The following is a 26,502-nucleotide window of genomic DNA, read 5'->3' on the forward strand; positions in this document are numbered from 1 at the left end:
AATCAACAATTAAAAAAATTAAAAAACGATTTTTTACTAAAAATAGACGTAATGTCAGGTGGGGTGTGATTTTAATTATCACTACGTATCACTAAGGGGGAGAGGGACCAAAAATACTTAAAAATTGCTCATGCAAATAATGGATGCCCCAAAAGTTAAAAATTAAAATTATTTTTAATTGCTGGCGTGTTTTGATTATACAATTTGCTACTAAATACAACAAATTAAAAATTATTGAAAACTTTAGTTCTAATCTAATAATAATGGTCTACATATACTGTTTGCTCTATCAAAGTGTCTCTACATTTACTTCTGATTTTGTCAGATTTTATTCATATTATTGATTTCTACTTCCTTACTGGGAACCATGCCATATAAAACTAGTTCTGTATGGAAGATACTAGTTTGATTTATTAACTAGAATGTTATAGTAACAACTAATACTAATATAACTATTATAATGACAATTAACCCATACATTTTATAGATTATTATAAATTCAAGTTGATTCTGCACAGTAATTTTTGGTTATTAATGGAGAGCAATTAGTGCTTCTCATAACAATTACCTTTTTTATTATAGAATTCAAAAAAGCTGTTTAAATCATGATAGAAATTCATCAATTTTTATTTGTTAGAATAAATTAAATTATTTCAGAACATATACGTATATATAAATTTGAGGGTAAACAAGTCTTTGGTAAAAGCTCCTTAAAATCACGTAAAATACTAAGTAAAAATGAATAATTTATAATAATTTAATATAAAACATTTATTAACATATTTTTTAATTAACATGAGTCAATGTGTATTATATAGTAGATGTTTTTGCTTGACATATATCCTGACAAATTGTTCGACAGAATAATAGCAATCTAGACAATATATATTTCAGAAAAGACCTTATGTGATTCTATCGAATATCGATATATCGGCACTCTATATTTTAGACAGGAATCAGAAGTTAGAGACTTTACCATTTGGCATAAAGGTCAAAAATAAAGTTTTACTATATATTTACTTTTTATCTGATTATCAGAAGTTAGACACGTAACCATTTGGCAATAACTTTAAAAGTAAAGTTTAATTATAAATTTTCTTATTAACTAATTATTCAACGAAATTTTTAATGAAATTTGTAATAAATAGGTACTTTAAAATATATATTCTTTAAAAAATTGGATATAGTTATAATAACACTTATTAGTAATTAAGCTGTTTCTTATGAGGTAGAAAATTAATCGGTATTTAAATATTTAAAATAATAACAGACTAGCAGACACATCAGTTATGACACGACAAAATAATGTTTTTTTACACGAGATCCTGAAATTTGGAACATCCATTGCTCATGTTTTATTCTAGTGTTTAGTATATATAGTTCGGAATCTGATTTACCAAAGGTTTTTTATACATATTTATCAACAGAGTCCATTAATCGAACAATATCATCAGTAAAATACGTGAATTTCTTAAAGAAATATTTTTAAAATTCATACCTTTTGGCTAAGGTCTTAACTCTCAATCAGTGGAGCTAATATTAAATATAAACTAGTAGTGTATGGCATTGTGCCTTAGGGCAAATTGCTGGAACTCCCGTACCGTAACGAAATGTTCGAAGAATATTAAATGTTTACAAATAGATTATTATAAATACTGTATTATTGTCTAATATTTATAAGAATTATATAAATTGAATTGTAAAGTTAAAATTATTTATTTAAAGTATATAAATAAGCTTTAGAACTTTAGCCCGAATTAAAATTAAAATCAGAATTATTTTCGATACAAATAATTTTTCTTTCTGTAATGTTTTTTGCCAGAAGCAATTATTTCGTCAACTCAAGCAGAAAGTTTTTTGAATCATTCAAATCGGATGCTTATTTCTCTCAAAAATTGACGTTTTTCGTACATTTAGCTCTGTATATTTAAAAAGGCTGGACCTGCCTTTGCCAAAAACGAATCACCAGTTCTTCCAATTATTACAAATTGAATGTTTTTTCGACCATTCAAATCGGATACTCAGTTCTTTCAAAATCCCGATTTTTATTTTCTGCACTCTTTGCTCCGTATCACCGTAACGGCTGGACCTGCCTTTGCCAAAAGCACAATCAGCACATCTCCCTATCAATAGAAATCGAATGTTTTTTGAATTATTCAAATCGGTTCATGAGCCCGAAAAAGTGAACGAAAAAATGCGGACACATAAAACACACACATACACGCCATCCATTTTTTTCTGAGGTATGCCAAAATGTTCAGAATTGCAATAAATTTTATTTTCGATTTTTGGCCCATTACTATAACGTACACACACTACGGGAAGTTAAAACTAAAATATGTAATAATAGGATTTGAAAAGTTATAAGTAAACTACTGACAATTTGTTTATCTTTTTGGCACTTTTTGCCCTGTATCTTCGGAACCTCTAGACCTGCCTTGGCTAAAAATTTATTAGCACGTTTTATCATCAATAAGATTTGAATGTTTTTGAATCATTATCATCATACGTGTACGTGTTTTCGAAATCGTCGACGACGAAATTGTATCCGCACATACATACACAGCATACATACATGCATACATACGTACACACACATGCATCAATTTCTTAAGGTATGCCAAAATGTTCAGAAACCTCTGAAACGTTTTGGACGATTACAATAAAACATTCTCTATGGGGATAAGTCGTAATATTTGTATTCATATTACGACGGCCTTATCAAACAAACTTATCTATGTTTACAAACTATGTATAAACAAAAATCAAGCCTAGATTAGAAAAAAAATCAAAGATCATTTTATCATAAGACGGGTATGATAATCAGAAAAATAGACGCTATAGTTACTAGAAGACAATGTACCAAAAATAAAAAAAATATTTTGTATAATTTATTACATATTTATAAAAATTAAATTTATGTAGGTATTCTCTTAATTCTTAGCAAATTCGTTCACTTTTCTAAAATTTCCACTTTATTGTTTTCTTGCAAATCGAACAATCCAGTATGTATGTTCCTCAATATGAATTGTTTTCCAATAGAAAATGTGTTTGTTAAGGACTAAAGTAGAAATTGTTCAATTGCATGTGTTGTAGTTGCAAAGTAAACGAGTTTTTTCAAAGTATATGTTACTCCGGAGTGCCTTCCGTCGTTTTGCTGGGTCGGCGAGAACTGAAAAGTTCTGGGAAACTAAGGATTAAAGTGCTCAGGGAATATGCCCTTATATAATACATATGTGTGTCTTAATTTTCTACTCTGCTACAAAATTGTATGGAATTTGTATCACTAAGGTGACCATTTTTTTTAAGTCAAAACCGGGTCGGAATTTTTTAGTTACGCTAATTCGGGACAGGGCGGTATTTAACATAACAAATGCTATTTAAAGATACAATAAAAAAAGGAGTACGCGTAAGGTTCACAGGCGCTTGAAGTAAAACTTATTTGCTACTGTACAGGTGGCATTTAAGCAAATCTAAATACATAATATAACAATTTTTAATAATGTTCATTAGTTATATGGTAACACACGTGATGAACACATTTATTAATGTCAACTATTATGCACATTTATATAATGATAAATTATAAACAATTATATATTTATAATAACATTAAAAATATGTATAATATTTAAAAACAATAATGTAATTAAAGTCATACTTCAAATATGACATGATTGGTTTGTCATTGTAATTAGCATTTAGAAATGAACCTTCATTAGAGGAATGAAGTAATTGCTGATTAATAAATTCTATAATATTCGTTCACACAGTGGATTATGTTAAACAACGCCTAAACAAATATTGTTTTCGCAACTTCACTTATCGTGTAATTGTATTTGAAGAACTTTATGTAATTAAAATTAACATATATTCATTGACTGTTTGTATTTTTTTTACTTTTTGCTGGCGATATAATCTCATTCTTTGAACAAATATTATAGTCCTACGCAAAGTGTATGAATTATAAAACTTTAATAGTTTGAAATAGTGGTCCGATTTTTTAGGACATACAAGCACGTGTTTGTGCACTGTATTTAATATAGATAATATAATTTTGTATAAAAGACTCCAATTCGAAATTTTATTAATTTTTTAGTAAAGGCGAAAATTTAATTTTCAAAATAAACAGTCAAAATTTTATGTAAACAGCTAAATCTTCATTTTCATTGATCATGTGAATTATTTGCACGTATCGGGATATTTAAGCAACTTTTACGGCAAAATGCCATCTACACCTAGATTGTTAATGTTTGTAAATTTTATATCTACCTCACATATATGTAAACTAAAATAATCAAGTGTAAACAAACAATACTAAAATATGGTGTGTGTGAAAATACTACTGATTTTGTACATTTCGTAAAAAATATAATTTGCACGAGTTTTCTTCAATGCCTTAATTTTAATCTTGAAATATCCGTAAAATTATGATTTTATGGCAAAATCTAGCTTTCTAAATTATATATTCATTTTATAGTTAGAATACCATCTTGTATGATAATTTTAATCTGGAATAGTGTCGTGATAATTTAGTTTCTTGGAAACTTTGTTAGGTTCAGCTTTTGCATTAATATTGACTTTGCAAAGAAAATGTATGTACTTTAAAAACTTTTATCACGTGCAATTCATTCTGAGAAACAAAACTTTTACCAAGAATGAATCGATTAATAGTTCTTGCGAAAAAGTTGTATTATTTATGTTTGAAAATGATTGCACCATTTTATTTCTTTGCAATGATTGTACAGTTTTATTTCTTTTACCTTTGGGAGCGTCCATTAATCACGTTAGGTTTCTAGGGGGAGGGAGAGGTTGACAAAAAAATACGAAATACCACGTGGGGGGAGGGGTATAGTAAGATATCACGCGTGTATTTATTTTTTACCTGATTTTTTTTTTAATCCAAACATTTTCATAAAAAATCAAAAATTTTACAATTTTTCTCGTAAATAAAAATACACTAGATGTTTGGTGGCAGTGTGGGGTAATGATTTTGAATATCACCGCGTATCACCAGGAGGGAGGGAGGGTCCAAAAATCCTTAAAAATCGATCACGTGATTAATAGACGCCTCCTTTAAATGTCATGGTATTTTTGCATGAGGATGATATTAATATTTAATGAAATTAAAATGTATTTTAAATCTTTATACATTTTTGGTAATTGATCCTATGCGACTATATAAAAATGTCAAATCTTGAACGCAATTAAAAATATCTAATAACTTAATAGTCTAACATGTCCAATTACTTTACTGTCAGTTTGTGAACGTTTACTATACACTAAAAATTAACTAAAAACTATTTGATTTTATTAGTGGAGTTGACTTTGTTCCAATATTTATTAATGTTTCAAAAAAACAAAAAACGATTTATAGAGTTGTAAAAATACTTTATATCTAAAAAATGTTACATATTCTGTTAAAAACAATTAAAACTATTATTTCTATCAAGGTATTATATTTAACTTCCCGAAGGAGAAGTTTGTTTTCATCAAAAAATCCGATTCGCTAATTTTATGTTTTCTCAACGTTTCGAGCCATTCTGAATCGAATGAGACTAAATTTGGAAAAAGTATGTGTGTGTGTGTGTGAACAGATTTTTTGCCGTAAATCGACGTTTTCTCCAAAACGGCTGGACCGATTTCAAAAATTTAAAAGCCATTTGATGTATCTCGATGAGGACTATCGTCTCTGAGTTTTGTGCGGCGATCGGCCTAGCCGTTTCTTTGTAAATTGCAGCAAAGCGAAAAATTTTTCGTCCACGTTTTAGCCCGCAATTCTGAATCGATTCTGAAAATTCAAAAACCATTCGATAGATATTGGTTGGGAATCGTGCTGATTAGTTTTTGGTAAAGATCGGCCAGGCCGTTTTCTTGTAATAACGTTTTTTAAAAAAAAAAATCGACGATTTTTATGATTTTTTTTTGACGGTAGATACCATAGTTTTCTAGGCCATACTAAAATATTACGGTCCCAGTTTGCAAAAATTGGTATCGTTTTTTTGACATTTGTCAAAATTAGACTTTTGATCGACGTTTTCTCAAAAGCGCCTGAACCGATTTCAGAAATTTAAAAGCCATTTGATGTATTTCGGTGAGGACTATCGTTTGTCAGTTTTGTGCGACGATCTGCCAAGTCGTTTCTTTGTAATTTGAAAAAAAGTGTTAAACTTTTCGTCCACATTTAAGCTCATCCTACCGAACCGATTTTTAAAAATGAAAAACTGTTCGAAAGATATTAGTTGGGAATGATACTGATCAGTTTTAGGTGAAAATCTACCGAGCCGTTTTCTTGTAATTAACTGTTGAAAAAAAATTTAAGCCGATTTTTATGGAATTTTTTTTAGCGATATATACCATGGTCTTATAGAACTTACTGAAATATTACGGCCTTACGACAAATAGTTTGATTTTAAAAATTCATCAAAGTTTGAGAAAATGAGTAGCTCTTTTGACGTTTGTTAAAATTAAAATTAGACTATTTACTTGGTATAATGATACTTGGTCTTGAACATAGTAAACCATTAAAGTCTTGAAAACTGGTTCAATTATAAAAATTAGTGATTTTTGAAAATTTGCTTTTAGAAAATACTCCGAGTCAAAGTGTTCGTTCGTTTTCAATTATGTGTATTAAATCCACTCGGAATACTTTTAATGACTCATAAATTAATTTATTTTTTATTGATTAAGTCGATTATTTAAATATATCGGGAAGTTCATGTAACTTGCCTGAAGGCTAAATACCAAACCAACTAGTTTTAAATCAGTTCCTTGAGTAAAGATGACCCACATAATTCACAATATTCTATTTATAGTGCAAATTGTGTTTCTTGGTGTACCTGTTGATATGTACTGAAGGATCAATATCACGGCGCATATTATAATCCATAAACTTCCATTACCAACATCTATTAAGTTTTCGTGAGAATTATGAACTAACTGAGGTATCAATTTGCTCGAAATAGACCCAGTTCGTGCTTTGCATCTATTTTCATATTTTGGCACGTTTTGGATTATGCTATAAAGCAAATTGAAAATTGCTCATACCTCGGTTTGTTACTTGATCATGGCCATGTAAAAATATGGTTAACATTCTGCTTATATATTTAGGATTTTTTGCAAATTTATTGACTTCCCTATATACGTATACTTTTAAATAATAATCTATAATTTAATATATATATATTGGTTTATTATTGATTACGTCGATTATTTACACATATCGGAAAATTCATTCAATTTGCTTTACTTACTTGGAAAAGCCACATAAAAACAAAAAAGCAGCAAATAATGATCAAAATGAAAGAATTTGATTGGCTTCTGCGTAAAAAGTCTAAGCTCACTGTTGAAAATAAGTTGCTGCTATATGAATCAATTATCAAACCAATCTGGATCTACGGAATTGAGCTCTGGGGATGTGCTTACAAATCTAATATAGCTATAATGCAGAGAACTCAGTCAAAAATTTTATGAACAATTCTTAATTCTCCATGGTACGTAACAAATGAAACCATTCACAGCGACCACAAGATGAAAACGGTGCATTTAACTTTCCAAGAATTCAAGAAAAAATACAAACGCAAACTGGACTCACATTCGAACCCCTCTATAGTAGAAATTACTAAACCTTATAGTACAAGAAGATTAAAACGACAATGGCCTTTAGACTTGGTCTTAGATTAGGTCTAATATAATATTATTATATTAATTGTTAAGGCATCGCTCTTACATTGTCATTTTAGCTCATAGGAATCTTTATGTATTTCTGATTGCTAAATAAAACGAGTTAAAAAAAAAAAAATTGCTTTACGTGCAAATGTCACTTACGTATATTTTTTTTAAACTTGAAATGATATGAAAGTACATAAAATAGTTTAAAAGACTGGGTACGGTTGTGCCACTTTTTCTTTGATCAGTAATAATTTTGTTAATTTGCTAGTTAGCTGTGAGAAATGTAAATTAAATGGTAATTTGAACATTTGTCTACGAGGAATTAATCAAATACTGTCCTTAAATACGATAGATTATTCATAAAATCAAATCATACAAGAAAAGAGAGAAAGAGCGAGTGTCACAACTGTCCACACCCGAGGGACGGTTGTGACAGGCATAAGAATATTGTAGAAAACAATAGCTATAAACACCAAAATGGTTTATAACGACATTTATTGTTAGAAATGCGTAACACAACACAATATTTTCATTTAAACAAAGCTTATGAATATAATATAACAATATGTAATAAAACATAATTTGTTAAAAAAGAAAATTTTTTGTTTTCTTTTACTGAATTTTTTATTCTTTTCTCTTTTTTAAATTCCCGAAGGAGTAGGGTAGGGCGGGGCTAGTTGAGCAAATTTTTACTTAAACGGATGTAGCTCCTCAATGAAAAGTCACAATAAATTGCTATACGGCTTAATGGATTTGTTGTTTATCGCTTAACAAAAGTGTTAATACTATTTTTTGGTAATAAGTAAAATTTAAAAGCTACCGCTGTTTAAATGCAAAAAGTCCTGTATGCTCAATGTACCCCATAGGTGGTGCAAGTTGAGTACTAAGAAAGTATAATGAAATCATAGGTTCAATGTCGATTAGTGATAAAATAAAATAAGTTTTTAATAACCAGTTCTATATTTATAGTCTTTATTGACAGAAAAAACAAAACTTATAGTAATTTTCTTTGAATAATTAACCAAAAATAGAATCAACAAAACAATATCGTATCTTAGGAATTATTTTACCATTATATTCAGTATTTTTGTTTAAAATCTTAAAAATAATAATTAATTTCTGGAAGTTAATGATACTTGTCTTAGTAATTGAACAAGATTAGCAACTATGCTCAACTAACCCCAACTCGGAATTTCGAAATAAAAGTGAGTTTATAAAAAAACCGTGAGAATTATACCCAGAATCTCTGTGCATATTAAAAGTACTATAATTATATGGAAGAATAACATTTACCTGATTAAAAATAAATAACATTTGACTAAACCAGGCGAAAACTCATGATGAATTACTTCTTTACTTTTTGGTCTCAAAATAATCAAAACGCCCGTGAGCCTCACTCATTTGTCCAGCGGCCACTAGCGATCGCGGGATGTTTATTTCTCCCAAACCTCTATCTTTCCGTCATATAATGCCTAAACGGACGGTGAATAGTTTTCGAGATATTTTGATTGCTCAACTTGCCCCTATGCTCAACTAGCCCCGCTCTACCCTAGTTTATGTTTGCATCAAGAAATCCGATTCGCTAATTTTATGTTTTCTCGACGCTTCAAGCCATTCTGAATCGAATGAGACCTTTGGAAAAAGTATGTGTGTGTGTGTATGTGAACAGATTTTTGCCGTAAATCGACCTTTTCTCAAAAACGGCTGGACCGATTTCAAAAATTTGAAAGCCATTCGATGTATCGCGATGAGGACTAGCGTTTATCAATTTTGCGCGACAATCAGCCAAGCCGTTTCTTTGTAAATTTGTCAAACTTTGCAAAAATTAGAATCGTTTTGTTAATTGGCGTTTTTCAAAGTTAGAACTTTCATCGACGATTGCTTAAAAGCGCCTGAACCGATTTCAAAAATTTAAAAGCCAATCGATGTATATTTCGGTGTGGATTATTTTTTCTCAGTTTTGTGCAGCGTTTTGGAAAAAAAAATTAAACTTTTCGTCCACATTTATGCTTACACTACCGAATCGATTTTAAAAAATCTAAAGCTGGGCATGACACTAATTTTAGGTAAAAATCTACCTAATCCATCCAGTCGTTTTCTTGTAAAAAACTGTTGAAAAAAATTTAAGCCAATTTTCATGGAATTTTTTTGGCGATATATATATCATGGTCTTATAGAACTTACTGAAATATAACGTCTTTACGACAAGTAGTTTAATTTTAAAAATTTATCAAAGTTTGAGAAAATGAGTAGTTCTTTTGACGTTTGTTAAAATTAAAATTGGACGATTTACTTGGTATAACGATAGAGTGCTTGGTCTTAATGAACATACTAAACAATTATAAAACAAATTATAAAAATTATTGACTTTTGAAATTTTGCTTTTAATAAATACTCCGACCTGGTTGACATGTTGGATTTTCAATAATGTGTAATAAATCCACTTCGAACTTTTAACCACTCATAAATTAATTTATCTATCATGGATTAAGTCGATTATTTACACATATCGGGAAGTTTATGTAAGTTGCCTTAAGGCAAAGTACCAACATCAACTATAGTGCAGTAAACGGAGCGTTTTAGGTCTGAATTTTTTTACTGTGCTCCGAATTGAATGAAATTTTGGAATTAGGTTCATCTTACCCTTAATTTCAAAAGTGAAAACAATTCGGGTTGCGCCATCACCCCCCGGGGGGATGACGCCCCTTCTCAATTGCGTAATTACATTTTTTCAAAATAACGTCGGAAATCGATAGAAGAACTAATTATAAGCATAAAATGCCTTTTATAGTTTTTCAAAAAAACTAATACTTTTCAAGTTACAGACCACTAAAGATTCATATATTTTTGGCGCTTTTCTTTGTTTTTTTGCAAATATCTCCTATTTTAACGAAAATCATGTAATGAACAAAATAATGTCAATAAAAATCTTAATAAATCGGTATTACATAAAGTGTTCTAGGAAAAATATTAAGCAAGATTTGAAATAGCAAAGTCGTTTTTTATGTCGTTCAAGATTTAATTGTTGTATTTATAGCCATCTAGCGTCGAGGTTTTACATTTTATGCATTTCGGTGAAATTGGGTTTGATAGTGCTCAACATAAGCTTTAAAATGAGTGCTGTTACAAGTTTTTTGCGTGTAAAATGAGTGAGCTATCATGCAAATAAGAAGCATATACGACGTTTTTTTCTTTTAAATCATATGGTTTAATGAGCGCCATTTCCACCAGAATTAAAGTAATCCATCTAGAATTCACTTCATTATAGACATCTTGATGGATTCTAGCAGATTCACTACTTTAGTACAAACTATTTTTAAAAAACTCACGATTTTACAAAAAATGTTTTTCCAATTTGCGCGGCCGCGCAATCTTTAAACATTCATAACTTTGTCAATTTTTGTGTGAAAGAAAAATAATAAAAAAACAATAATAAGCCAAAAAGATCCCTTTGATTTTTATCTATATGCTTTTATACGTATCTTTTATTCTTTTTGAGACATAATGAAAATAATTTCGATTTTTAAAAAAAATGGAGAAAAAAGTTTTTATAAAATCGTGAGTTTTCTGAAAATAGTTTGTACTAAAGTAGTGAATCTGCTAGAATCCATCAAGATGTCTATAATGAAGTGAATTCTAGATGGAATATGAATTACTTTAATTCTGGTGGAAATGGCGCTCATTAAACCATATGATTTAAAAGAAAAAAACGTCGTATATGCTTCTTATTTGCATGATAGCTCACTCATTTTACACGCAAAAAACTTGTAACAGCACTCATTTTAAAGCTTATGTTGAGCACTATCAAACCCAATTTCACCGAAATGCATAAAATGTAAAACCTCGACGCTAGATGGCTATAAATACAACAATTAAATCTTGAACGACATAAAAAACGACTTTGCTATTTCAAATCTTGCTTAATATTTTTCCTAGAACACTCTATGTAATACCGATTTATTAAGATTTTTATTGACATTATTTTGTTCATTACATGATTTTCGTTAAAATGTATATTTTAGGAGATATTTGCAAAAAAACAAAGAAAAGCGCCAAAAATATATGAATCTTTAGTGGTCTGTAACTTGAAAAGTATTAGTTTTTTTGAAAAACTATAAAAGGCATTTTATCCTTATAATTAGTTCTTCTATCGATTTCCGACGTTATTTTGAAAAAATGTAATTACGCAATTGAGAAGGGGCGTCATCCCCCCGGGGGGTGATGGCGCAACCCGAATTGTTTTCACTTTCGAAATTAAGGGTAAGATGAACCTAATTCTAAAATCTCATTCAATTCAGAGCACAGTAAAAAAATTCAGAGGTTATACCCTTTTTTCCTCTCCGTTTACTGCACTACTAGTTGTATTTTGTCTTAGATTTTGCTTTATTTCTTTAAATTACATACAAAAAGGACAAAAAATCATGTTACATAAAACAAAACTAACTGCTGGTATTGAACTACTAATATTCAACTGACCACAAAATAACAAATGAAGTGATCTATCTGTATACAAGTAACAGTTATTATTATTATAAGAAGTCGAACAAAAGAAACCTTTGGCTCTTTGAAACCATTTCGGTCTACAGAACATGTTGATATAGGGCGCTGATGCATATGCAATAATGTAAATACTAATAATAAATATAAATAATACTGTACTAAATAACTAATACATTAATAAAATGATACATATGCAATAATGTAAACTTTCGTACGCTCTTCATCCCTATCTCAAAATCAGTATAGTTTAGCTGTTTTGATGACTACCGTAACTTGTCACAACCGTACCCAGTCTCCCCTATATCACATTTGTTACCACAATATCCTTGCTGCCATTATCAACATATCAAAAATGTGCATAAAATATCAATCTGGCATGAAACAATTTCATCGTATTCTGTAAGTTTTGCCCTGCCATTTGTATTGTAACATGGAAATCTTGCATCGTTCCCGCGGCATAAATAATATATAAAATATATGTTCCCACATGTGTATGTTCAAGATATGCAGCGTGCATGCTCATCGGAACAGAGAGCTCTGAATAAAACATGAACATCCTGAATTGGTTGTATACATCAGCACGATGATGTTAGAAAAATGACTTTAATCTGTAACAACGAATTTGATTTATTCACCACAAGATTTTCACAGCTGTACAAGCCAATTTAATACGTTGGTTAGAAATGCAAAATGATTTTTTATTTATTGTCTTTCCGTTGGGTAAGTTATTGTAATCTCCAAAAATGCAAATTGAAAATTTTGTATACTTTTACGTTTTGAAGGTTTCTGAGTATTTTAGTATACCTTAAAAAAATAGATGTGTGTGTGTATGTATTTATGTATGGATGCAATTTTGCGTCCACCTTTACGGACGCACAGATCAACCGATTTGAATGGTTCAAAAACATTCGATTTCTATTGATAGGGAGATGCACTGATTAGTTTTTGGCGAAGGAAACTGTTTTGGAGATACGGAGCAAAGAGTGTAGAAAATAGAAATCGAATTTTTGAGACTATGGAGCATCTGATTTGAATGATCCAAGAAACATATATAGTGATACAAACTATTTTATTTGAACGTTCCACACAACGAACTTTGCTTCACACAACGTACTAAATTGTTGGTATTTGTAGTCAAAAAAATACATTGCTCAAGTTAATTTAAAAAATATTTATTGAAAAAAACTCACGCCTAAATCATCTCGTTATTGGGCAATTCACATTCACATCCTAAAGGTCTTCCAAAAATGTTGAAAGTGGATGATCAAAAAATCAAGGAAGAAAAGACCGGTCAGCAGATTTCTAGTGCATATTTCACAAAAACTTTATGGTTGAATGAAAGGAAGTGCAAGATTTCGTAAATGATTACTTTTCAAATAAACTGCTGCTAAGAAAATCAGAAATTTGTACAATGATGAGCTTCACTATGATTTGCGTAGGTCCTAAAAAAGAGAATAAAAGAAATAACTATCGACAGTTTCTTTAAAAATTCAGGAGCTAAAAGGGCAAAAAAGAAAGTAGTAAAGATAACTTATTTTGTAAATTAGTGTTTTTTTAAATGTCTTAATTATATGTGAAATTTATCTTATTTTCTATGACCATATTTCAAACTACAGAACGAATTAATTATATCTTCATATATTTGTATGGAAAAGCGCGGGGTATCACTGTGAATTGTAAAGATGGGAAGAAGTGGTGATTGTTTTTGGAAAGGCAGGTCCACCTGTTTTGGAGATACGGAGCTAAATGTGCAAATGGCAGTTTTTGAGAGAACTAAGCATTCGATTTGAATGATCCAAAAAACTTTATGCTTGTATTAATCGATTAGATTGTTTTTCGGGATTTTTTTTATTTCTAAAAATAATTGTTTTTTAATAACGAAAATAATTCAGATTTTAATTTTGATTCTAACTAAAGTTTTAAAGCTCACTTATATACTTAAAATAAATAATTTTAATTTTGCAATTTAGTTTAAATATAATTCTTATAAATATTAGACAATGTTCTTCATTGTAAATCCGATTGATTAAGTTTCATTACTTTTCTGTAAACATATATAAACGTTGTGGTTAAATCCATAAGCTCTTATATTTTGTCTATAAAATAAGAATAATGAAAGTTACAGTATTTATAATAATCTATTTGAAATCATTAAATATTCCTCGAATATTTCATTACTATACGGAAAGTTCCAGCAATTTGCCTTGGCATGCCATACAGCACTAGTTTATAATTAAAATAATACGTAATATTTACTAAACATGTTTTTTTCATAAATACCTTTATTGCACTCACATACATATATAGTATGAATATATATATATATATATATATATATATATATATATATATATATATATATGTTTAATTTGAGTTTAATATTCGGGCGTAACATCAATAAAAATAGTATGAGAGTTTTTTTAAAAGCTTATTTATTTAAAATCCTTTCGGCTAGCATCTTAGCCATCATTCAGTGGTAATCAAATTAACTATAAAAATTGAAACTAAATAAATTATATGAAAGAAAATTTCATGGAAAAACAATAATAATAATAATAATAATAAAACACTTACAATTTAATAATAATAATAATAATAATAAACCCGAACGCCCGAATATTAAACTCAAATCAAACATATATATCAACATCAAATTCAAGACTATTCAATTATATATATATATATACATATATATATATATATATATATATATATTATGTATATCAAAAGTCAAAAAATGATTAGTCATTTATTACATTTGTTTTACTTCAAACTTTTTCACTTAAAAGAAAATAAGAATAGCTTTATGAAATTCAATAACTTTGCAGGAAAAAATAATTATCATACATTCTGTTCTGAGATATTTAAATTACAAAAAGAATTCATTAAAAGCTTCTCAGAAAGAAGACCAAGAAAAAGTTAAACTTATTGGGTCATAGTGCTGTTTGAATTGGAAAACGTTAAAGAAAACAAAAAGTTCTGCAGCTTGCTCGCAATTATAAAAGTAGCAGTATATCTGCTTCTGTACATATATTTTTTAAATTTCATTCCAATTACGTCGAAGTTGCAGCAGGTTGAAACTGTTTTAATTTAGTTGCATAATTATCTAACTATTTTTTTAGGTTTCAGTAGAATGCGGTATGAACTCGTATGAGATTGACAATTTCTCGATTGACTCTAACAACATTTTGTAATTAGATTTTTGGTTACAACCGTCATGAATAAACATGAAGTAATATTTTTATAGTAATAATGAAAAAAGTATTATGAACGAAATGAATAATAAAATTTGTGAAAAAATGTAAAAATATAGTAAAAGAAATTTTTATTGGATTATTGGAAACTTGTCTTTTGTTGCGCTCGCTACCAGAAAATTTTCAGTGTTATTGAAATATATTTACTAATATGACTTTATTTCCTGTATAATTACAAAATTAACAATATGTTGTTTTCTGAACTTCTGGATTAGGAGACGTGCTGATTAGCTTTTGGTAAAGACAGGTCGAGCCGTTTCGGAGATACGCGGCAAAAAATGCCAAAAATGCTAATTGATTTTTTGAGAAAACGGAGCGTCCGATTTGTATGATTCATTCATTCAACACTTTGTTTGTATTGAGAAAATGAAAAACTGGTGAAATTTTTGGGAAGGCAAGTCTGGCGGTTGTGGAGATCCAATGCAACGTGCCTTAAGGCAAATTGCTGGACTTCCCTTACCAAAAATTATAATTTTTAAAAAAGATTCAATTTTCTTTTAGAACTCTGAAAATATCGATTTTTGAAATTATGTAAAATTTTTGAACATGCAATTTTTTTCAAAAATTTTACATAATTTCAAAAATCGATATTTTCAGAGTTCTAAAAGAAAATTGAATCTTTTTTAAAAATTATAATTTTTGGTAAGGGAAGTCTAGCAATTTGCCTTAAGGCACGTTGCATTGCACCACTAGTTTACAAGTGATTTATAAGCATACAAAGTTGCTGTAGAGCATTATAATGTGAGAAACTAATGCAGATTATTCAATTTTGTTCAAAATTTTCATTTTACATAATTGAAAAATCAAACGAATCTAATATTAACAAGAAATATTTTCTATAAATAATTCAAATTTTAAATAATTTTCATAATAGAACCGCTTTTCTGTGTTTTGTGTTAATATGTTTATTAGGACTAGATAACTCGCTTTGTATCGCCATATAAAGATTCATTAAAATATTTGAACTTTTGACGATAAAAAGTTTTGGCTGATCTTTGTTAAAAAACTAATCAGTACGATTTCCAATTGATAAAAAAATGATCGGATCTTTTTTTTGCTAAAACGTGAACAAAAGATTTTTCACATCTCTGCCAATTTTAAAGAAACAGTCGATCGTATTAAAAAACTAATACAAGCTAATTATTTTGACACTTCAAAAAAGCGCTGCTCATTTTTTCAAACTTTTATCAATTTTTAAAATTAATTTATTTCCACTTTAAGTTAGAAAATCGAAATTTCTCGCGAAAACATAAACTCCTCCTCCAGGAAGTTATATGATATAAAAATAAAGGAAATATATTTAAACTGCGAATGATGATAAAACTTTTGACAATCCATACACATTTTACCAGAAATAATATGTTTTAACAATTCTCCTTATTTGGTGAATTTTAAGCAGAATATATGATTAATAATTACCGAAGAACGATAAAAAGATCATAAATAATTTAACAACTGTAATGTGTTATGATTTGGAAGAATATTATTATACTAAAAAAATAAAACTGCGATGATAAATATTTAAGAAAGCTTAAAAAAATTTAATCATGATGCCACGTAATCGTCTGTTACTCTTTGTGAAAAATATCAAAGTTCATTTCTATATACATAAAGACTTCAACATCAAAAGATATAAAAATTAGAAGAACGGTACAGCAAGGATATCTTTAGTAGAATTTTATTGATATTTTAACTTACTATTTTAACCCATTACAGCCGCGAATTGCGAGATTTATATCAAATATATTCGGCATCCGAGTGGACAGGGTTAATAGATCGTAAATCAAAACTAACGAATAGGTTTAAATTTTAGACGTTCATTAATAGAAAAACCAGTTTGCTATTTTTTGTTTTCTCCAGATGTCAAGTCATTCTGAATCAATTGAAACCAAATTTGGAAAAAAGTATGTGTTGTGCTTGGGCTGATTTTTGACTTTTCGTCGACGTTTTCTCAAAGACGGCTGTACCAATTTCAAAAATTTAAAAACAATTAGATGTAACTCGACAAGGACAACTTTTTGTCCACGTTTTAGCCTAGATTTTTGAATCTATATTAAAAATTTAAAAACTGTTTATTGATATTGAATGGAAATGACCGAGTTATTGGAGAAGATTTGTCAGGCAATTTCTTCATAATTATTTGTCGAAATTTTTTTTGACGATTTTGTAGTTTGAAATAACGTACTAAAATATTATAAGCCTACGATAATCGGATGAATTATATAAAAAAATTTCAAGTTTGGAATTTTGCCGTGCACTTAAGTGATTAATCAATGCCGAGCAAATATGTACGTTTCGAGTTTCCTAGGTAGCTACTGATTACAGTTGATGTATAAACTTAAATAAAATACATTTTTAGAACCCGAAGTGGATAAAATAAATTATGTTAAACAAATTAATTTAATTTATACAATTACAGATTTTATACGTATGTCGAAAAGACGTCAATTGGAAATCGCATTGATTATTAGTTAAAGCAAAAATGTTTCTTTCGAAATAAACAGTTGAACACTTCACCTAACAGCTGAATCTCAATTCTTATTAGTTAAGTTGATTGTGTATACGTATCGAGAAGTTCATGCCAAATTGCCAAGGCAAGATGCTACTTAAAATTAGTTTAATATTTTTTCGTCCAATTTGAACGGCCAGTATTTTTGATAGACACTATAGTTTCCTTCGGAATAATGAATTCACTATGAATTTCAGCAGCTTGTCAATTTTCAAAACGATGTAATCATTACACTATATAATATACCGTAATTGCCTTCATTTTATATTAAATTTGGCAAAAGTTTCGTATACATAATATGATTTCCACTTGTCTTTTGAATATTATATTATAACTTGATGGAAGTTATTCAAGTAGCGTATGATTTTGGGTGAATATGATGAGTACGTGTTCTATTGTCGAAACATTTCTCTCCGAAACTTTTAACGGTTAATGGCAAACGAGAGTTGATCGGAAAGAAAAAGTTTTGCTTTTTAGCTTTTAAGTGTCAAAAAAGTCGCTTTATGGCGCAATAAATGACACGTAATAATTACTCAATGAAACGGTTATATGATATTGAAGTAAAAAAAAAAATTTATAGAGCAGTTTATTAGTATATTAGTTTTATTTTTTGCTCCTATATTATTTAACTCCAAAATTGATATAATAATTTAAATAATTTTTTATATATCTTTACTTTCTGTGCATTTTGGCATACTTTAGAAAGAAGGGATGTATGTTTTTTTTTTTTTTTTTTTTTTTTTTTGTATAGCGAAGGAAATACATTTACGTATTCAACAGACGTGGAATTGTCTGGATATGTCGGACTCAACGATGTTAATACCGACTAAAACCTCCGCTTTCCCCAGGCCTTGTAACCCCCACGGAAACCGCCGTTAGGCATTACTTCGCGGGGAAGGATCTAGCAACAGCTTTTTCTAATTGTAGCTAAGATGTCATACATCTTTCATTCGCTCTTTTTCTCTCAATGAAACGTAGTGTTATGATGACTTCTGTAACATACGAACTACTGGCGTTCCAAGCATCTTCTGATAAAAGCATTGATTCAATCAATGTTTCTGGTTGAATCCTTTGCTTTAAGATTCTTTCCAGTTTATTCCGCTGTGCACTGAAGCGCGGACACACAAAGAAAACATGTTCCGCATCTTCATTAAATCCTTGGCAAGCTGGACATTCAGGAGAATCATCGTGCTTAAATCGGTGGAGATAAGCCCGAAAGCAACCGTGTCCAGACAGCATCTGCGTTAAATAATAATTGACTTCTCCATGTCTCCTGTTCAGCCAAACGTTGATATTAGGTATAAGACGGTGCGTCCATCTACCCTTTTCGGCGGCGTCCCACTGTAATTGCCATCGTCTTATGCTGTTTTTACGTTCTTGGGTTCTCAGATCATCATCGCTTAGTGTCGTTGACCTCTTGCGTTGGTAAAGATTTTTTCTTTCCTCAGCTAAGACTCTAAGAGGCAGAGTCCCGGCAATGACACATACCGCTTCCTCAGATATTGTGCGGAAGCCGCATACTATTCGTAACGCACTCAAGCGGTAAACGGGGCCAGCTTTCCTCCATGATTCTTGGACCTCTAATGCGTCTGCCCAAATAGGTATTCCATAAGTGAGCACTGACGCAACCACTAATGAAAGTGTGAGTCTTCTGCTCTGTTTTGGTCCGCCGATGTTAGGCATCAATCGTGCAAGACAAGTTCTCACTACAGATGCTTTGTCACTTACTCGTTTCACATGTTGCTTGAAATTCAGTCGGGCGTCAAGCATCACTCCCAAGTATTGGATGTAAGGTTGTGATATGATCTCTTGTTCCCCGACTTTCAGTCTAATAGTCTCTATAGTTTTTCTGCTGGTGATGAGTACTGCTTCCGTCTTTTGTGTAGCTAGTTGAAGACTAACAGTATCCATCCACCGGTTTACTTTCTCGAAGGTAATGTCGAAAATATGACGTATTTCGTCTACATGTTTCGCAACAATCACTACGGCTACGTCGTCCGCGTATGCCACTAGTTTGGCGCGTCTTGGGATCTTTAATCTCAAAAGCCCGTCATACATAACATTCCACAGAAGTGGTCCAAGAACTGAGCCTTGAGGAACACCTCCGGTGATATTATATTCTTTTGGGCCGTTCATCGTGTCATACTTCAGGACCCTATTCGTAAAATAGCTTGCCACTATTCTACATATGTAGCCCGGTACATTCTTTTCTACAAGAGCTTGCATTATGCAGTCCCAATTTGCGCAGTTGAAAGCGTTCCTGATGTCTAGTGTGGCCACAAGGCAGTACTCTTTTGTACCTCCCTTCCATCTTGTTCCTTCGATCGCTTTTTTGGCAGTATCGACAACTAGCTTTATTGCGTCCAGGGTTGATCGTCCTTTCCGGAATCCATACTGGTTGTCCGCCAGAAGTGGGTCAACGACTGCCTCAATTCTTTGATGAATTATTCGTTCCAATATCTTACCAGCCGTATCTAACATGCAGAGTGGACGGTAAGATGAAGGCTCTTCTGGCGGCTTATTTTTCTTAGGAAGAAGTACAAGCCGCTGTTGCTTCCACTTTCTGGGAAAAGTCCCTTCTTTCAGGCATGTGTTGTAAACGTCTAGAAATAGCGATGGCGCTGCCTTAATGATGGTTTTTAGTGCAATGTTAGGAATACCATCCAATCCTGGCGCTTTATTATTTCCAATGCGGTTACATGCCTCCATTAACTCATCTTCAGTGACTGGTGGGATGCCATCCAGAGTACTTAATGCCAACTGGTAGCTGAAACTACGCTGCTGTGGAAACAACGCAGTTACAACTTTCCGAAGAAAATGAGGACACGTTGGCGACTGCACTTGCTGCTTTTTCAGCAGTTTCATGACCACCTTATAAGGTCTACCCCAAACGTCTTTGTCCACCTCACAAATGAGATCTTTCCAGCATCTTTGTTTACTTTCTTTGATGGCCCTATTCAATTCTCGACGAGATTTAGAAGGGATGTATGTGCGTGTGTATGTTTGTGTGTATATGTTTGGATACAATTTTTCATAGACGATTTCGAGAACACGGATCAATCAATTTCAATGATTCAAAAACATTCCAATCTTATTGATAAAAGGACGTTGATTAGTTTTTGGCAAAGGCATGTCCAGCCATTTCGAAGATACGAGGCAAAAAGTGCCAAAAATGGTAATTCAGATCATTAGACTTATGCACATCCAATTTTTATTATAGAGATTTTAATAATATTTTCTTGTCTTTATCTATAGTTTTATGTGTTAGACTGCGACGCGGCGCTGACGCGCTTTCAAATTTCGTCTCTAAGCAGCTAACTGTTCGATTGCTTTGAAACAGTTCAAAATTTGATAATTTTTTTTAAAGAAAGTAAAATACACTCAATAATTTCAAAGTTCACAAAAATCTTGTTTTCTAAAGTTTTCAAAAATTTTAAAGCTTTTTTAAAACTTTTAATTTTTGGAACGCGAATTTCTAGCAATTTGACTTAAGGCACGATGCCATGTACTACTATTTAGATAGTGTTTTTTTAATACGAAAGGAAATCACAATTGGTTATAGAAAAGTATAACATTCAATTAAATTAATTATAACTTATCTAGTATGTTAATTATAGCATGTAAGTGCTATAGTATATTAATGATGTCAGAAGTGGAGAATAACTGTTTAAATTTAAATTTATCCAGATTTTTCTTTCTAAACTAGTGGTGAACGGCATTGCGCCTTAACTTAAAAATGCAGGAACTTTCCGTGCCTGTTATTAGACATTTGAGGAATTAAATTAACTAAATTGTTATTCTTTCTTCTAATCTAACTTTTTTGCTCACTCGCTTATGTAACAATGGCTTATAGGATTGTTATTTTTAATAATAATAAAAGTAATACTGCGAAAACTGAACCAACTACATCAAAACAAAGAACGCATATCGAACAACCATATCTTAACTGCTCTTATTTAAATGTTTAGTAAAATTTACTTCTAACTTAGAATTGTAGAATTATTTTTTTTCTGCTATTTTTGAAATGGATAAATGATTAATAAATGTTTTAAATATTTTAGCATAGATTATTATAAATATGTAGGTACCAGAAACTCTATCATTCGTTTTTTTATAGAATTAATAACAAAATGTGTACTTATAAACTTGACGATGATGTTCACATATGTAAAAATGTAAACATAAAGAAACAAAACCTAATCATGGTGATGCAAAGTTAGGTAAAATGACCTCAGATTTTATCATATATTAGGGAACCTCATCTTTTATTTCTAAGAATTATATAAACTGAATGTCAAAGTTAAAGTATTTATTTCAAGTATATACCTGAGCTAACGTTTGACCGAATTAAAGCTAAAATTCGAATAATTTTTGATAATTAAAAAAAATGAGATCTAAACATGCTTATATACACGCACACAGATCTATCCATTTTTTTAAGGTATACCAAAATGTTCTGGAGGTCTCGAAATGTAAAGATATATAGGTAATCGAAACTGTTTCCTTAATTAATAGATGCTTTTCTAAAAAAAAAAGATATAAATCGGATAAAAACATCTTCAATATTAACAGGTAAAACAATGGTTTCAGTTATTCATTAATCAATCATGAATTTGCTGAAAGTTAGGCATGTAATGAGCTTGAAATTTATAGTAAAGATTCTGATTATGATTTTGATCTTAGTTTTAGGGAGTAATTTTATCATATTTGATTGCAATTTGTTCTAGTCATGTTCCTGATCGCAGTGAGTCCCAACCTTTTATGGGCCACGCCCCACCTTAAGGTTTCTAAAAACGTCATGCCCCCCATACAAAATTTTTAACTTCTACAAATTGTTTTATTCCTGAAAAAATGTAAACAATATGTTTTAACAAGAAATTACTATTAGATTGTTATCAAAGTATTGTAAATAAAATGTCTATATAAAGTAATAAAAACCGAAATTTCAATATAATTTTATTACTGATTTTTTTATAATTAATAAATGTCATTCGGAAGCTTGGTGCTTGCTGGACGAAGATTTTATATTATGTTCTAACTTACTGAGTTTACTTTATGATCTTAATTAAATTTCATAAGCATTTTTGTTAAATGTTTTACCTATATTATGTAACATTCAAATCACCTAAATTTTTAAATTGCCCCTCAAAATTTACAAATTGGCGCCCAGTGTGGCGTGCGCTGGGAATCACTGCTCTAATGTATTGTCACAGAACTGTCTGTTGGTGTATTTTATTATACTATTTCGACAGCACGTCAATATATTTCCATTATCTTTTTTATCGCCACAATAAATAAGGCTTAGTTCAGCTAAGAAACAATTACATATGTAAAAACCTGACATAACTTACGAAAAGCTCTCAGGCAGTCTTAGGTTGACCGCACCCAGGTTTATAACACAACAGGGGTGAAGAACATGCGAGAAAAGTTAATCTAACGCGTGACCTGAATATAAAAACTACACGAGATAATAAAATTCTGAACGGAACAATCTCCTTGCTCTCTTTGTATTTGTATATGTTTCTCGTACAAGGTTTATTCAAACGTGGAGCAGAATTGGTTAGAGAACTACCGCTCTAAGTATTTACCTATTTGTTTATATAGCTACGGAAATAGTGATAGAAGTACCAATTGGAAATATATTAGATACTTCGACTACCTACTACCATAGTCGATTACTAAGTGATATTGATACAGGTTTATTGGAGGATACATAAGAAATCAATTCTCCAACTATATACTTTAATTATTTTTACCGATTTTTTCGAGATCATTTTTCTCTAATGATATTATTAACTTCGCGGAGTGTAAATTATTGTAATCGTTCAAAAATCGAAAATGGAAATTTTTGCATATTCTCACGTTTTAGAGGTTTTTGAACATTTTGGCTTACCTTATCAAAAATTGACGTGTGTGTGTATGTATGTATGGATACTAACTATTCGTCCATGACTTCGGGCGCACGGATCAACCGATTTGAATAATTGAAAAAAGCATTCGATTCCTATTTATAAGGAGACGTGCTGATTAGTTTTTGGCTGAGACAAGACCAGCCTTTTCGGAGATGTGGAGTGAAAAGTGCAGAAAATGGCAACTAAGTTTGTGAAGGAACGGAGCATCCGATTTGAATGATTTAAAAAAGCATTCCACTTGTATCGACGTAATGATGAATCGATTAAATTTTTGCAAAGGCAAGTGATCCAGAAAAAAAGTTAAAAACTATGCAATTTGGCGGTCGAAAATCCGATATTTCTGATAGTCTTCTAGATCATCTGACATAAATGGGTATTAAAAACTTTCAAAAAATTTCAAATTATAAAATCAAAACAAAACAAAAAAAATCAGCTTTCGCAAAATTTTCAAGTTAAAAAGGCTGTTTCTCATTTTTTTCAATATTCCAATTATTTAAATGTTTTAAAAACTTTCGAAAATATAAAAATAAATCAAAATTCTCCACAAAAATGTATTTTTTTCCTGAGCTTTTAAAAATTTTGAATTACGGTACGGAAAGTTCTATCAATTATGGCATTATGCCTTAAGGGGGTATTCTACTGTAGAATTTTGAAAAAATCGAAATTTTTTTTTCATATTTTCAAAGTTTAGTTATTCAAAAATATGTCATTAAAAGGCTTTTTCAAAATTACTATTATTTCCTGAGTTATACCCGTTTTTCTCGGAACTGCTTTTTTCGAGCTGGCGGTAATGATATCTCGAGTTCTAATGAACCGATTTACTTCAAATTTGGAGAGGATCTTCTCTATACGTCGCTTTATCGCGTGGACCTTGCCGAAAACTATAACTTTTCATTTAGTATTTTTAAAAAAATCGGAATTGTTAAAAAAAACATGAAAAAAAATTTTTTTTCAAACTGCCGCCATTCAAACAAAAAAAAATTTTTAACTTATTCTAGGGTCATATGGATAGCGGCATCTATAATAATTAAGAATCCATCTATTTTTTATGTTTCACATCACCAGGAGGGTTGGAATCATGCACGCCAGGACACCCTCTTTTTTGAGCCCCCACTTTGACTGCTCATAACTTTGTGAATTATATTTTTTTTTAATAATTTCTTTATATAATAATAAAATATCAATGAATAAATAATAAAAAAATCGATAGTAAAAATATTATTTGTTTCCTTTATACAGCGCTTCAAAAACCGGTCGAAATTCATGCCTCTATCTTAGAATACCCCCTAAAGGCATAATGCCTTGCACGACTAGTTTCTATACATACATGCAGAACATAGGTTAATCGGAAGTTTTCTGACCGGATATTGTAATTTAAAGGAACGTCTAAAAAACTTACATGATCTAATATGAGATGAGATTCTGTGAAAAGGCCTGCAGGTTTATCAGAGGATATGATTCAATATTCAATAACTTTAATGAATTATTGAGAAATTTCTAAAAATATTAAAAATGTTTAGTAAATATAAGAATCATATAAAGATGATAAATAAAAAGGATGATGATTTTACCCCGAGCATTTTCTTTTTCTCTACTGATATTTTTCGATGTAACACTGGGAATTTTCTCTACTGAGGCTAATAAGAAGTTGTGTGGTAGGCCATTGTAACTTAACCAGTTATCTGTGGCGCTCATCACAAAATGCACTCAGTTTCCACTCAATTAGAGATACAATGGTAATCGGATGGAAAAGATGAGTTTTTTTACAAAACTCAAAAAGTTTATTACTAAATTTTAACTTTTTGTTAACATATTACATACGTATTCAAGTTCAATTGAATAAAATATCATATATGTAAATATATTTTGATGTTTTCAAAAATTTCAATTCAATTAGCAAATCACTGTTCTCTAAATGCATTATGAATATACTCATAAAGATTGAACTGAAGAAAGTATCAAGAATCAGTTTTTGAGAGGGAACTAGATAAGATACCATTCAAATATATGGCAAAGCTGTAAATTTTCCTCAAGAGTTTTTAAAATCTTACTTGATTCGTTAGACATGCTACAACATTATTTAAAAATGAATCTTCCGATATTGCTTTGAAATTCAAAAATTATTGAAAAGCGCGGTAATAACCGAACAATGAACAAAAAATAAACAAATAAATGAAAACTTTGAATATTGGAATATGCCAATTGAATTTAAATGAAATCTTGCAATGACTATTAATATGTTTTAGAAATCTTTATATGAGGCATGCGTTGCAATAGGTAAACCAATAACTTATGGGCCGATTCAATCGTTATGTTCCAGTTTTCATAGAAAATGATACTAAATACTATCAAAATGTCATCTATTTGCTGTGCGATCAGACGTTTTACGCATAAAATGCGACTTCACTCATATGTTATTAAACCATATCATAAAGATGTAGTTATAATAACATCGTTTTTTTTCTTGACATTTGCGCGTTTTGTAAGTTTGATTTTTTATTTAAAACGCCTGACTCCACAGCAATCATATGACTTTTGGCAGTATTTAGTACGATTTTGTTTGAAAACTGCTATATAAAAATACCTAGCCATAATGTTGATATGTTTTACGGCAGTTTTGGCCCCTTAATTTGTGTTAGATGTCTCTTTCACTTAT

General features: G+C 30.3%; 1 protein-coding gene across 1 annotated transcript in view; it reads right to left on the minus strand.

Moving 5' to 3' along the window:
* LOC113385582 (putative sodium-coupled neutral amino acid transporter 11) overlaps nt 1-26,502 on the minus strand; it is a 75,048-nt gene that overhangs the window by 26,853 nt on the left and 21,693 nt on the right. The window lies entirely within an intron of this gene.

Source organism: Ctenocephalides felis, unplaced genomic scaffold (genome assembly GCF_003426905.1).
Source record: "Ctenocephalides felis isolate EL2017-DRISC unplaced genomic scaffold, ASM342690v1 CF-g0.4_SCAFFOLD_03571, whole genome shotgun sequence".
Classification (NCBI taxonomy): Eukaryota; Metazoa; Arthropoda; class Insecta; order Siphonaptera; family Pulicidae; genus Ctenocephalides; species Ctenocephalides felis.